This window comes from Varroa destructor, unplaced genomic scaffold (genome assembly GCF_002443255.2).
Source record: "Varroa destructor unplaced genomic scaffold, Vdes_3.0 BEIS01000006.1, whole genome shotgun sequence".
NCBI lineage: Eukaryota > Metazoa > Arthropoda > Arachnida > Mesostigmata > Varroidae > Varroa > Varroa destructor.
The window spans coordinates 7,059,419-7,072,425 of record NW_019211459.1 but is presented as its reverse complement, the minus strand read 5'-3'; the positions used below and the strand labels follow the sequence as shown (position 1 = coordinate 7,072,425).

The window sequence follows — 13,007 nt, the reverse complement described above, 5'->3', positions numbered from 1 at the left end:
GGGCTAGATTCTGCTCAAACGCCTGCCAGCTGACAAGCATCATGGACGGTCAATTTTCCTTGTCATGATGTAAAGGCTCGCGCTGTCGCTGCGATATGCGCGAACTTAGGCCAACCCAAACAATGAGGTGGTCTGTAGAAGAAACCAGCGCTGGTGCCCGCTACTGGTGGCGATGACTGAACTAAGTGGTAGCGCTCGACGTGCTTGCCGTTCATACGTGTTTTTGTCTAATACAAGAGTAGGCAACCGGAGCTGTGGTACACAGCTGGTTACATGTCGCTGGGTCGTTGCTGTGCCGTCATTTCCTAAAGAGATTAACTAGCAGTCGCGGCTGTCGAGAGAAGAGCACCAGACAGAGAACAGAGAGCGTGTAAGGCAGACATTTCAGGTAGCCGCGTCAGGCGCTAACCGCATACACGCACACCTGTTAGACCGTCTATTATCAACGCACAGATATATACAGTTTGCTAGATATAGCTAAATACTGGGTCACATTAAAACTCTAGACATAAATGCTCCTTGGCGCGCAGGGTAGTTTGATGTGTCACGAACTCCGAAAAGGCCCAACAGACAGCAGTTCGCGGCCTGGCTTAACGGAGGAGCTAAGGTCATGCAACTGCTTCTTCTAAATCATTCGGCATGACTCTCCTAAGCCGCTATTGTGGGGCTCAGTTAGAAAACCCAAATTAGCCAGTTAAAGAAGAGATAAAACACGCACGAACGCGCAAACAGACCCGCCAACTGCTGACTAACTGATATAATAAGACCGGAAATACTTCTTGACGAAAAGGAGAACATGGGTCGGTACGTCGCACGTTAGCTGCGCTACCTTGTTCAGATAAGAATGGACCATGAAAACATGTCCCTCACACTGTAACTGGATATTACCGTAAAAATATAAACCTCTTGTTTTTCAACAATGTTCGCGTGCCCCCCTGGTTCTCGGGCAAATTACGAACCGCGTGCGGCGTGCGGCGCCGTTCATAGCTTATATAGATATATATATAAGCTATATATATATACGTTCAATAGCAGAGGTCCTTTAGCTAGACTTCCTGAATAAGTTTTCAAACTGCCAGTATCAAAGTAGAGTGCGACCGTCGTAATTCAATTTGCTGTTACAAGTGGTCGTACAATAAAAAAAAATAAACCAAAAAGTGCCGCTAATTGTTTCTTTAAGAAAATAGAGAAAGTAGTTTGTCTGTAACGAAAATTCGTACTCATCTTACTAGCGCGTTACGCACTACAAACCAAGTAAAAAGAACGTTTGCGGTCTTGTTTATGTTAGAAACATTATAGTGCGGGCTGCCAAGAATCACTTGTTCTTCGCGCAGGGGTCTTAGAATTCTGACTACAAGCACTCGATAGAAGCGAAACGTGCTACTTCATCAAGCGCCAGTGCTTTTTTTGCTCTCCCCTCCCTCCCTCCCTCCCTCCCTATCTCTCTCTATCCTTGTTTCCTTCGCTGCCACAAGAACGATTTGACTGCCGCAATTTCGAGCCCCGTTCTGGATCACCCATCACGTCGCCAGCCGTCCGCACTCGATCGACAATATCGAGACTCCTGTTAGACTAGTCGATTGTGCTTACAACGCCCCGCCCCACCCCCCAATAATACTTCTGCTATTCCCCTCCGAAGTTGTCCTTGCGTCTATCACTATTTACTTGTGGCATCTCGTTGTTCGCCCGCTCTTCTCGAACTCTATCTGTCGCCCTGTTACGCGCAGCGTCGCGCTTCTTCTGAGTGCCTTTCTCTATCTATCGCTAATCCATAACTCAGTGTATTTTATGTTATTTTACGCTTCTGTGAAACGTCGTAAAACTAGAGGCCAAGCGTTCACTGGCAGCAGCAGCAGCAGTAGCAGCAGCCCGTGCCACTGGAACAGGCACTCCGGCAATCTGCTGGCGCCGCCTATGCTCAGGAACCCCCGCAGGGGCCAGCCGCGCCTTCAGACTGCAAATTCTACTAGCGTTGCCACTGCTGCTACTTGTGGCGCAGTCGACGCGCTCTCGACGACATAGAACTGTGTGTTGTGTTTGGATGAGAACGGAAACCTGTAGATACGTGTGATGGTTCGTGCGCGTCGAGGCCAAGTTATTGTTCGGTGCTTACCGCAGTCGGTCCATCGGACTGAGTCAGTCGGTTCGACGGCAGGTGGGGGGCGGTGGTGGATACGCGAAGCCGAGAAAAAACAACAGAAGAAGAGGAGAATATATGAAATAGATGTGGCATGACATCGCCATATGACCGCTGCTGCAACTCGTCTTCCTAACGACGACAGCGACTTTTGCCCGTTTCGTGTAAAAAGTTCTTGGCGGATCTTGGCGAGCGTACGAGCATCGCTGGATAGCAGAATGGACCAGTTTAAAAACCTCTGAAGAAGCTGAAATCCGCTATCAACCGTGGCCTGGCTTGGTAGAACTTGATCACTGTGTTATTATTGTGTCTTCCTTTTGTTCAATCAAGATAGGAGAGCCTGTTGACTGGAGCCTGTGTAAGGGGATAGGAAGTGTGTCGATTATTATCGACGTTTAGGTTTACGAAACACCTTAACTGTTATTGGTGGGCCTTGTTGATAATCTATTTATCTAATTATATACATGTATATATCCAAAAAATGATATCGAAGGCACTATCCTACTTGCAATCGAAACGAAATAAGAACCACAGTTCAGATATGCTTTGCAATATGTATCATGTATTATATCTGATCATGATATGCGAGCGTAGTCTGCACCCGGGAACTGCCATGTCGACGCAAGTAACGTGTCCGTTCCCAGGAATACCGGTGATGGCTCCTTAAACGTTCCGTACGATAGCGATACGTTTAGCGACTCACATCGTTGACCGCTTCTCCTAATGGCTACTATTTCCAATATGGGCCCAGCCCAATTACGCCTTAAGGACAACAGAGATAAGCCTTTGCTTATGTGAACAAACACCGCCGAAATTTAGCCAAGACTGCGCAGAAGAAACGTGCGAATCCGCTGCTAGTATTTCGCACTGGCAGGGATCTATTCGATCGTTGATCTGGATTTGTGGTTACCACAACAGCGATAACTGACGATGAGCCATTGGTATTCGCCCTGCCGCCAAAAACATTATCTGATAAGCTAACGAAAATATATTAACTATAAACTGTATTAAGTCACATATTGTTATCTGTATAGTGGAAGAGAATGGAACGCTTGTATCGGGAATGCGTTTTTTTTCACACGGGTATTTGCTGTCGTCGGATGTCGTATATAAATCTTTCGCCAAAGGGTATTGTTTCCATTGAGCTGACGGCAGATCTGCTAAGCTCATCTGGCGTTTAGTTCTGCTCGACGGCTGGATCCACGATCGTACCACAGCCCCGTATAGCGTGGTCGCTATAGCAGGTGTAGCTTTCGATCTGGTGCTCCTTTCGGGGTATACGAAACAACAACGAATAGATTAATTGAGATCATTTTGAAGAACGACCCACTATTATCAGCAACGTCATTATACTCGTCGTCATCATATCTAAGTATCTCTGTGGGCAACATGACTAAGTGGGAAGAGTACGAACATTAATTACGGTAACGAACAGATCTTCGAACAAACTGAATGTACACATCTCGATCAGATAATGAATATGTACCCTGATCTAACAGAGGACAGCTGCTGCGTGCTTAATTGTGCTTGCACGGAGCGTAACTTTACTGAAAAATATTTCTGTAAAAAAAAAATCATCACAGATAGAAAAAATTGACCAGTCTAGTCGGGATAAATGCGTCCTCGTCGGCCGATTTCTTTGATTTCGACCGGGAACGAAGTGGTCGTTCTTGTCATATAGTGGTTAATAGTATAGCTATCCGACGATAGCAAACAGCTACAGAGCGCTATTTTTCCATGCCGACTACCCACAGGATTCGCAACCCAGGTGGCGTAGTCCTCGCCGTAATGGGTTTAGCAGACGTGTTCGTATACGTTGACGATAGCGTTTGGCGATGATCTTTCGCGAACGCGATCCGCTCGATTTGAAACCAACTAATAATCAAATAACAAAGTGACGACGAGATGACAAAAGCGATTAACAAGACTATTAGTTTAAAATTATTATTATATGTAATATTACTAGTAGTAAGAGACGTGGTTTAGGATTTATAACCGGAGGCCTAGTTTTTGGATCATTTCCTATATTCGCCTTCCGAAGTCGATGAAGTATCTTTTCCTATTGCAAGACATTGCTGTAAAATGCACCACGTATTCAGGGCCCTGCCCGGAACACCATAACAACGCCATAACGATAGCAAACGTTGCAGTAACAATCACAACAATGCCGGCCGGCCGTCCGATCAACATCGTTTATTTGCACCATCGCCGGCCACACGAACGATGATAGCTACTACTTCAACGACCGCTACCGCCACTACAACCTGTTGATATGATCTAGCGCCTATTCAGAATGAAAGCGCATCTTTTAAAAAAATGCGAGGGATTTATTTTATAAGGCAACAATTTGACAGTAATAGCAACAATGCATCCTACCAACTGTCTGCTTACTAAAATGATGCCCACTAAATCGTCTAACAATAGCAACGAATAATGTAGGGTGATAACGCCAAGTACCTCAGTTCCCTGCCGGAATAAGGACTATCACAACGATTGCTATTGAAGCACCTTTTCTATGGCAAAGGGATGGGCTAGGGCATCATCAGCATCAGCATCAGCATCATCATCACCGACGACAACAGCAACAAGGTTATTTTGTTTCTCTTTTTTGCGACTTCCTTCGGCTATATGTATATATGCTATGGGCTCTTTTCCTGCGACGGTGGCAAGTTACCTTAGCCTAACAGCTGTCAACTCATCTTTTGGTATCAGCGACCATCGCAGGACTTAGCCGCAGGATATTTTAGAAATTGAAAACGATGTTGGGACGCGTCGTATCGCTGATGCTAAAAAAACTACAAGCACTGTATACGTTCAAGTAGCAGCTTGTCATTTCTTATTGCTGATCTTTTTCGTGTCTGGCATTCGCGCACCCTGCCATCTTCCTCATGAACGACGCTTGAATACATCTATTTGAAGCATAACATTGATTCTACTACTAGCAGGCCGGAGTTGCACACAGGCCGGTGAGAGCTAACTCAATGAGTCTTCCCTTAGCTATACTTCCATTGCTACCGCTGTCATAGAAAGCATTTACTGCTACTGAGTGGACGGCTACAAAACGCTCTGCAGGTAGGTATGTTTAGTCGCAGCATATCGTCAATGAAACCATAGCGCGACAGCTATATCTGTGCGTTACGCTACTACCGCTGATGCTGCTCTTCTCACGGTCCAGGAACGGCGACCGTCAGTGAGCAGCGAAAAGTGAGAAAAACGAACGAGCGCAGGACCACGATTGAAAGGAAGTCTTCAAGAAAAACGTCAACGATCGAAGATTAACAAAGTCATCGAGGTGATGATGGTGGTGATGAGCAATCTAGCTTATGATGTACTTGGCTGGTTTCGATGATCGTGTTGAAGAAGACTAAGTCGCTCGAAGTCGCTGCACAGCGAAACTCTTCAGCTGTAGTAATAGAAGAAAAAAGCCGGAGCAAATAAAAAACATCGACAACCCGGACGACTACTGTAAAGCAAAGGTGGATGCGGAAAAGATTAAGCTGGCGAAACATATCAGACGGGAAAAAGATTTCAGGCAAAAGCGGAGTAAAAAAAAGATGACGTGTGGGCACCGCTTAATCACCAAAGGCCATTATTTCATTCAGATCACAGAACGTGATTTGGCGCAGTCAGTAGATATGGCGAGGGCCCAATCTATTCGATGCGAAAACCTGGTGCCTAACCATCAAGCAAAGGTCGCGATCATCTACTTCGTCGATGTCCATTAACTAGAAATACGATGTAAAATGAAAAATCAAATTACTGCAACACAAACAGGAGCAAGCAGGAATCTTAGCGATGGTGCTAAGACACAGAGTCTGCGAGAGCAGTCAGTAAGGGAAAGGCCCGAAGACTAATGGATAATGAACGCGTAGGGCGGTGGGGTACATGAAGTACAAAAACCCCATTAGATAAAACAACGAATAAAACACAGAGAGAAGAAGCCCACCCTGACCCAGGTGAGACGGGGATGGGGAAGATATGATGGTGTATAAGATTGGTCCCCTTTTAGGATACAGTTTTTGTTAACCTACTGCAAGATTTTCACGTTTGTAAACCTTTTTCCGAATGTAAACGCGGCTTAACACTGCCTGAAGAAATGTAAATTCTATTCGAGTTTCGATTGTATGATATGATATACGGAAGACAAAATCCGGGCATCTTGATGCGTCGCCAATGTGTTTTTGCATCCCAAGTAAAAGCCGTTTAGAAAAAAAGTGCACATGGACCTAACCAATAAGGCCGTGTCGCGCGATCATTTATTAAAGGAGAGTTAAGATGGGCTACAAAAGACGACTCATCGAAGCAGGATGTACCTGTATGACAGGTCTTCGGTCGGTCTTCGCCGAAGATGACCCCAGAGCTCGGGTCTCTGCGCCTCTGCACATCTCCCTTGTGCTCGTGTCGGCTGGATAACTTCCTTCCTGTATTGAGCCTGAGGAAGGCTTAGCTTTGTCGGAGGACACCACCCCCGCCGGAGGATGGTACCGGGATAGCAGGTTGCCAATTTTCGTTTTAGGGTACTCGTACACAATTCTTAGGGGATGTACATTTGACTCAGCCGCATAGACCTAACCGAGTGGCCGACCTTAGCCAGTCAGACTCAGCGCGATAGTGGCAGTCAGGCATGAGTCAACTAGCCGCGCCCGGTGCTTCGCCGGTACTGACCTCCTCTTGTTTTCGGGAAGGAACACCTCTTTGTAGAAGCATTGAGTCTCAGGTCGTCCGATGTGGAACTCTCTACAACAAAAGGAACCCACTACTGCCCTATAACGCTAATGATAATTACTGTTTATGTGTATACAACTACATTTATACAGATATATAATACGAATCATAGTGCAAAAGCAAATGTCGTGCGAGCAGCATCTAACATCAGTTTGCCTATCGAAAGCAGAAGATGGTTTGACCAGGCGTTTCCTCGTAGCTTCGTGCCGGTACTCGTTGACTGGGCCGCTTAGCCTCACCTAGCCTGGAACTGATTCTGCCTAACTACGGAGGCAGCACACACTGAAGAAGTGAAGTAGTTGGAAATCAATATGGCTTAAATAAAGGATGCGGCCGATTTATGTATTCGACGTATCAGGCCTGATATATATGAGTCAGCCGTCCGCCACGATTCGATTATTACGGACGAAGGGCGATCCGGAATCAAGGCTTTATTACACTCTGCGTATCCTACCATAAGAGTAACTTAAACAGAGAAATAGTTTGATTCTACAGCATAACATATTCTTAAAAATTGTTAAAACATCAACTATCCTATTTCATTGAGCTGTCATGAAGGTCTGTCTCGCCTTATATATGCTGCGAAAGGACACTTGTTTACTTAGATCATTTTAATTATTCTTCCGTCATTTATATATGTACGTATATATGCTCCGTTAGTCTGATGCCACGTCTGGGTTTTACCAACTTAAGAAAATAAGTGACCAAGTTCACCTTACTTTGACCTGATCGTATGATGCGCCTAAACGGCGTCATAATCCCAGCAGCCAGATTTTGTTCAACATAAGTTACTCAAGACTACTGCAGCAAAAGCACTCAAACGTCTAGAAAAAAATCGGAGCGCTTGTTTCCGAACTTTAAAAAGTTGGTGTTAGCTTGCAGCTTGCCACTTGCAGTTAACATTCAGGCATTATCGGTATTCATTGATGAAACAGTAAAAAGAACTAGAACAAAGCAGTGGATCCATTGGGAACGTGTTCTTGCTATAATAAGATAATAAAGTGCACTACACAAGAAAAGATACCCTTTTACGTGTCCTTCAGTATTTTAAGTATCTTTGAACAGATCGATCAAACAATTGTACAAATCTATTTCTATCGATTATGATAACGGTAGTAAACTTTATTGATAAAGTTACAAAAGCAAAACTACTTTATCCATTATCAGTGACCGCTGTAACACTAATATAGAAATCATCTAGTGTTCAATTGAACTGAAACTCACTAATCAGTACTCAAACTTTTATCACAATACGACTCATGTAAACATTCCTAATAGTCAGCTGGGTTGACTTGATTAACGTTCCCTCAACCAGCCGATGGTTAGAATGAAGCGCAGTACAGGAGAGTCAACGACGTCTAGCGAGGCCAAGCTGGCTCCTGCAAGATACTGAATAATTTCGGTGCTTTTCGGTCTGCTGTCTCTGCTCTGGTTTTGTCTCAAGAGCGACGCTGCGGGAAGCCGAAAAGAGTTCTCAGAAAGGAGAGCACCAGCTTACTTTGAGGTGAGGTGACACCCTGGAGGGCGCCTTCATCTTGACCAACGCCCAAGCAACACCGCTTATTCCTTTCTCGCAACGGACCACAACAGAACGAAGTAAACGCCAGAGTCCACTTTGTTGACGATCCGTGTTGCCGCTGTCCACGCCAGTATCGTCTTCTTCCTCATTGCCATCGTCATAGTGGACGTATCGATATCGGCTCGGTGTATACCTAGTTCATGCAGTTCAATTTAACCGCACTAAGCTAATTATTACGCAAATGAACTCTCCGCCACGTTTCGCCGAACGCCGAACGAACGAAAAGCGAGCACGACACAGCAAGATATCCAGACACAGAATGGCCGGCAGCTTATTGGACAACGAGCCTTCGGTGGACATCGGTGCAGGCACGAACGCGGCACGACCTAGCGATTTTAGTCTGTAGTAACGTGCGTGCGACGGCTGTGGTTTGATTTCGCGGGCCGCCGGCCTAAGCGATCCGATCGGCTACAGCTTGTCCTGTAACGCCGTTGTGTACTAAGCAGTAGGATTATCGACGGCATTGGCATAAAGTAGAAGGGGCAGCCTTGGTAGCAGCGATAAAAGCGATAGGTCGAAGGAAACAGGTCTGTTGTCCCTCGGGCGAACGGAAAGACGTTGACGGGCGCGGTCGCCGCTCGGGTATTTGGCTCAAGCTGGATCTTTGGCTGGGTCGTTTTCATCTAGGTTCCACGCCCAGGGACAGGCCTGTCATTCGCTTACAGGACAGGTGCCTCAGTTATTGGTGTTTCTCGGCGCTCTTTGCTTCTCCGCAGTCGCCTGTACTGGCTGCTATCCCCGCAACGTCGTCGCAGCTGCGGTGCCGGTCGTTGAAGCATTACCCATACCATCATCGTACGATACATATAAAGCATGGGAAATGTTTGACAGAGAAGAAGCACATAGCCTAGTTCGTACGGTTCGCTATGGGTAGGAGGACCGTATAGGTCTCGAACTGTAATTGTGAACGTCGATACCCTTGAAACTTCTCGTACAGACGGCGTCAGTCAGTCAGCTTGCTAGGCACCGGTTTAACTACGGACATAGTGCAAATCATAGGGTATGCTTAGGTAACAGCAGTTGAACGAAGCGAGATCAACGCTAGCGATGGTCAAGCTAGAAGAGAGTTATCGAACAAAAACTCCAGCGAATCGTACTGTAGGTAGCCGTTGCGACGATCAAGACTACGAATAGACTCAGGCTGCGCAGAGGCCACTACGTAGGGTGGCATAAGCTAAAAGTGGCGGTGGCGGCAACTATAGCACTATTTATCGCTCGCCATTTTAGTAATTGATCTATATACACACACACACATATATATCTATTGCATATGGTCGTCAGTAGTTTGCCAGCAGTTCGTCACCGGTGAGATATCGGTAACTCGCACTCATATCTAATATACGCACCAGACAGTCAGCGTCGTAGTTACAATGCTATCACATATTAAAATACAAGAGTTGATAACGCGTGACTGAATGTGCTTGAGTTTTTCGAACCATTGGGTAAGGGGGGCCCTAAGGCTTTGTTGATAGGACAATTGCGACGGTAGCGTGAAGATGTTGTTGATGACGATAATGACGACTCTAGCATCAAAGAGCAAACGCAGCAGTAACTCGGTCACCGAATCTTTGCGTGCCGAGACACTTTTTGTTGGTTGCATTATATCGTTGCGTCATCATGAGCCACTGACTCGATATGTGACGATGGCGATGCGGTTGATCAGAGAGTAAGCTGACCTCGCGCTAAACAACTATCTGAAGTGAGCTGACGTTAACCTAGCGAATGAGAACGGCGTCTGATATCCACTTTTGCATTTATCAGCTATCAGCGAAATTATACTCTTGCAGGACATACTGTTGTCTCGCCTGTCGCTGCTTGCGGCAAGATAGCTCAACGTATGGAAAGAGACGATCGATATGTCACATAATCACACACGGACCCATTTCAGCATCAACGTACGCTTACAGATGATGCACGACGCACAGCTATTATCTAGTAATTTTCAGTTACGAATTGACGCTCCCTTATTCTTTCCCGCGTATATATACCGCTACCTTTAAAAAATATTGCATCATTTGTTCCATATTGATAAGTATTTATTTAATCGTCCCTTTTAGACACAAAATGTCCCTTTTAGAGTATTACAGCTGCTACAGAACGCAATACGCTTTTACAGCGTTTTTTTTCAGTCTTCCAATTCGATCGACGGGATGGCGCTCAACAGCTCTGTCAGAAATTTTTCTTCCTCTCTTTGTGCCCTAGACCTTTTGACACCTGAACGCTCGGTCAAAACAATCGATATGAGTCAATGAGAATTTTTTCGCTAGCTCCCTATGGTGATTCGCCGATCTAGTGGCAAACTAGATGTTTGCCCTTTCCAGGCTTTTGTTCGTGATCACTATTGTAGGCCTTCTAGGCTAAGGATCATTCTCGATGGACTGCCGTCCGTCAGCGAAACGCTTCAAGTATTTATTTTCTTGGGGTATACTCAGCGTCAATATCTGCTAAGTATTTGTGCAATTGATATGATCTTTTATAATTAATGTACGCTCATTATCCCATTTGGCAAAAATCGCAGGACGCTCGACGCATCGATTTAACTTAAAGTCTTGCTTCTAAAAAATTATTGAAACTTCACTGGTATTCTCAGTATCAAACTAAACCTGGCGATCGTTCAACGGCGCAAAAATTCAAATGAATTAATCATCTTTGGACGTAGATTATATATATATATATATGTATACTAACAAACTTCCTTGCAAACTCCAGCTTATCATATAACTATATAATATCTATAGATCTCCAGATAACTATATAGTATCTCTCTTATATATATATATAGTCACACGCTCTCGAATAGCTTATACGTCGAGTATGGCTAATTAATGTTTCATAAACGCGTCATCGATTCCGTAGGTCACCAGGGGCTTCCACGAACCGCTCGAAAGAAAGGTTGCGAGCGTGGCTTTCAGGTCTACCGAGTGTTTCATAGTCTTTAGTCTTCAACTGAAATTCTGCTGGATCAGATTTTTGATAGGGACAAAATGTTGTCATAGGCTGACTGTTGGGCAAATATTGGGCTTTTAATAGGTACAATAATCAGTGTGCTTGTCGTCAAAAACTTACTTTAGTTTTCACGTAACTACCGGCAATCTGTTGGCAAATACTAACCTTGACGATACCCACTATATCTATGCAAATATTGCCGACACAGTAACGATTGTATGTATGTTACCGCTATCGATAAAGAAGACCGCAATATTATGCAGATGAGCCCTTAGCATATCGTCGCCAATGCAGCTTTGAACGTAAGATATATTTATCTTGCAGTCTTGGGTATTGCATCACAGTGATTACCTGCCGAACACATACTGACGTCATTGCCTAGCAGTTATTCTTGTTACTTTATTAATAATTTTTTCATTATCTTATAAACTTTGCCCCATATCATCGTCCTAGCGAATCGAAGTTGAAAGCTCTACAGAATGCCGGTCTATCTTAGTTAGGACTTTGCTCGATTTACACAGGACAAAACCTTGAGGAATGCCGGGAAATTTAGGTAGAAATGGCCAAGTCCTTCAGGCACTCGAGGTGCGGTCTCTCGTTAGCCTAGACGAGACATCCTTTCCTTAGACAAAGTCAAGGTTCTTTGTCGAAGGGGCAAGCTAACTCTTGGCGGCCGAGGTCCGATCGGACCGCTTACTTCAGCTGGTTCGTTTTAGTCTTTGTTCCGAAACGCGTTCTCGCCCTATAGCAGCAACAAGCTGTAACGGACGTTAATCGCGGTTCATCGACGTTAGGTCACTCGACGTCGTGTCCCAAAAATGAAAGCATCTGGTTGTACAAAAGGGCAATCTAAATTCCACACTTGTTTTTGCTGCTTGTGCTTCTGTAGCAGCTACTGCTGCCTGAGTTCGTTCGCGTTCCCTCATAAACGAAATAGCAGAAGCGCCATAGCGTTTCGTATTAGTTCGCCTTTCGACTGATGGTGCATCGGACGAAAAACCATCACTTGAATCGCCTGCTCGTGCAGTCCTTGCTTCTACTCACACGGTAGCTACCTCTTGGCGGCTTGTCTGTTGTCGCTGGCCGCTGCTGTGAACTTCTGAATGCTTCTGGTAGAACAAATCTCGACGTCAGAAGTCTCAGCACGCTACTGAAGTGCGAAAGATTGACTACTTTCTACTACGAGTACGATACAGCAACGGAGTAGCTGAGTCGGACAAAGCTATGCACGATAGGAAAGCAGCGCATGAGGATTTGATGAGAGGCTGAGGATTGCCAGCACTCAGTAGGCTCGGTCGTACAGAGCAAGAGGGCTTCTTCGGACACTCCCTTAGGACATTCCTGGGGGTACTGCGCCGCAGAAAGTTGTAGTCTGCGTCGCTACAATCGTTCTCACTTCTGCTGCTGATCTGTCGTCAGCGGTAGCTGAAGCAATAAAATGCTTAAGCTATAGCCGCTTACCTGATAAACAATCGAGGGCTGTCGCCGATGAAGCAGCCATTTACTCCGGCAGCTGATGCCACCATTGAACTCGGTTGGATGGGTAATGGCTCAAATGAATAGCTTAAATCTTTTCCAAATATGTTACGTGCGTTTAACCGGATCGATAAGACATATATA

The 13,007-nt window shown here is 45.3% G+C and overlaps 1 protein-coding gene across 1 annotated transcript in view; it reads left to right on the top strand.

Annotated features, from left to right (window-relative positions):
- Positions 1 to 13,007, top strand: part of LOC111252600 (uncharacterized) — a 213,519-nt gene that overhangs the window by 187,751 nt on the left and 12,761 nt on the right. The gene's annotated exons all lie outside the window — the stretch shown is intronic.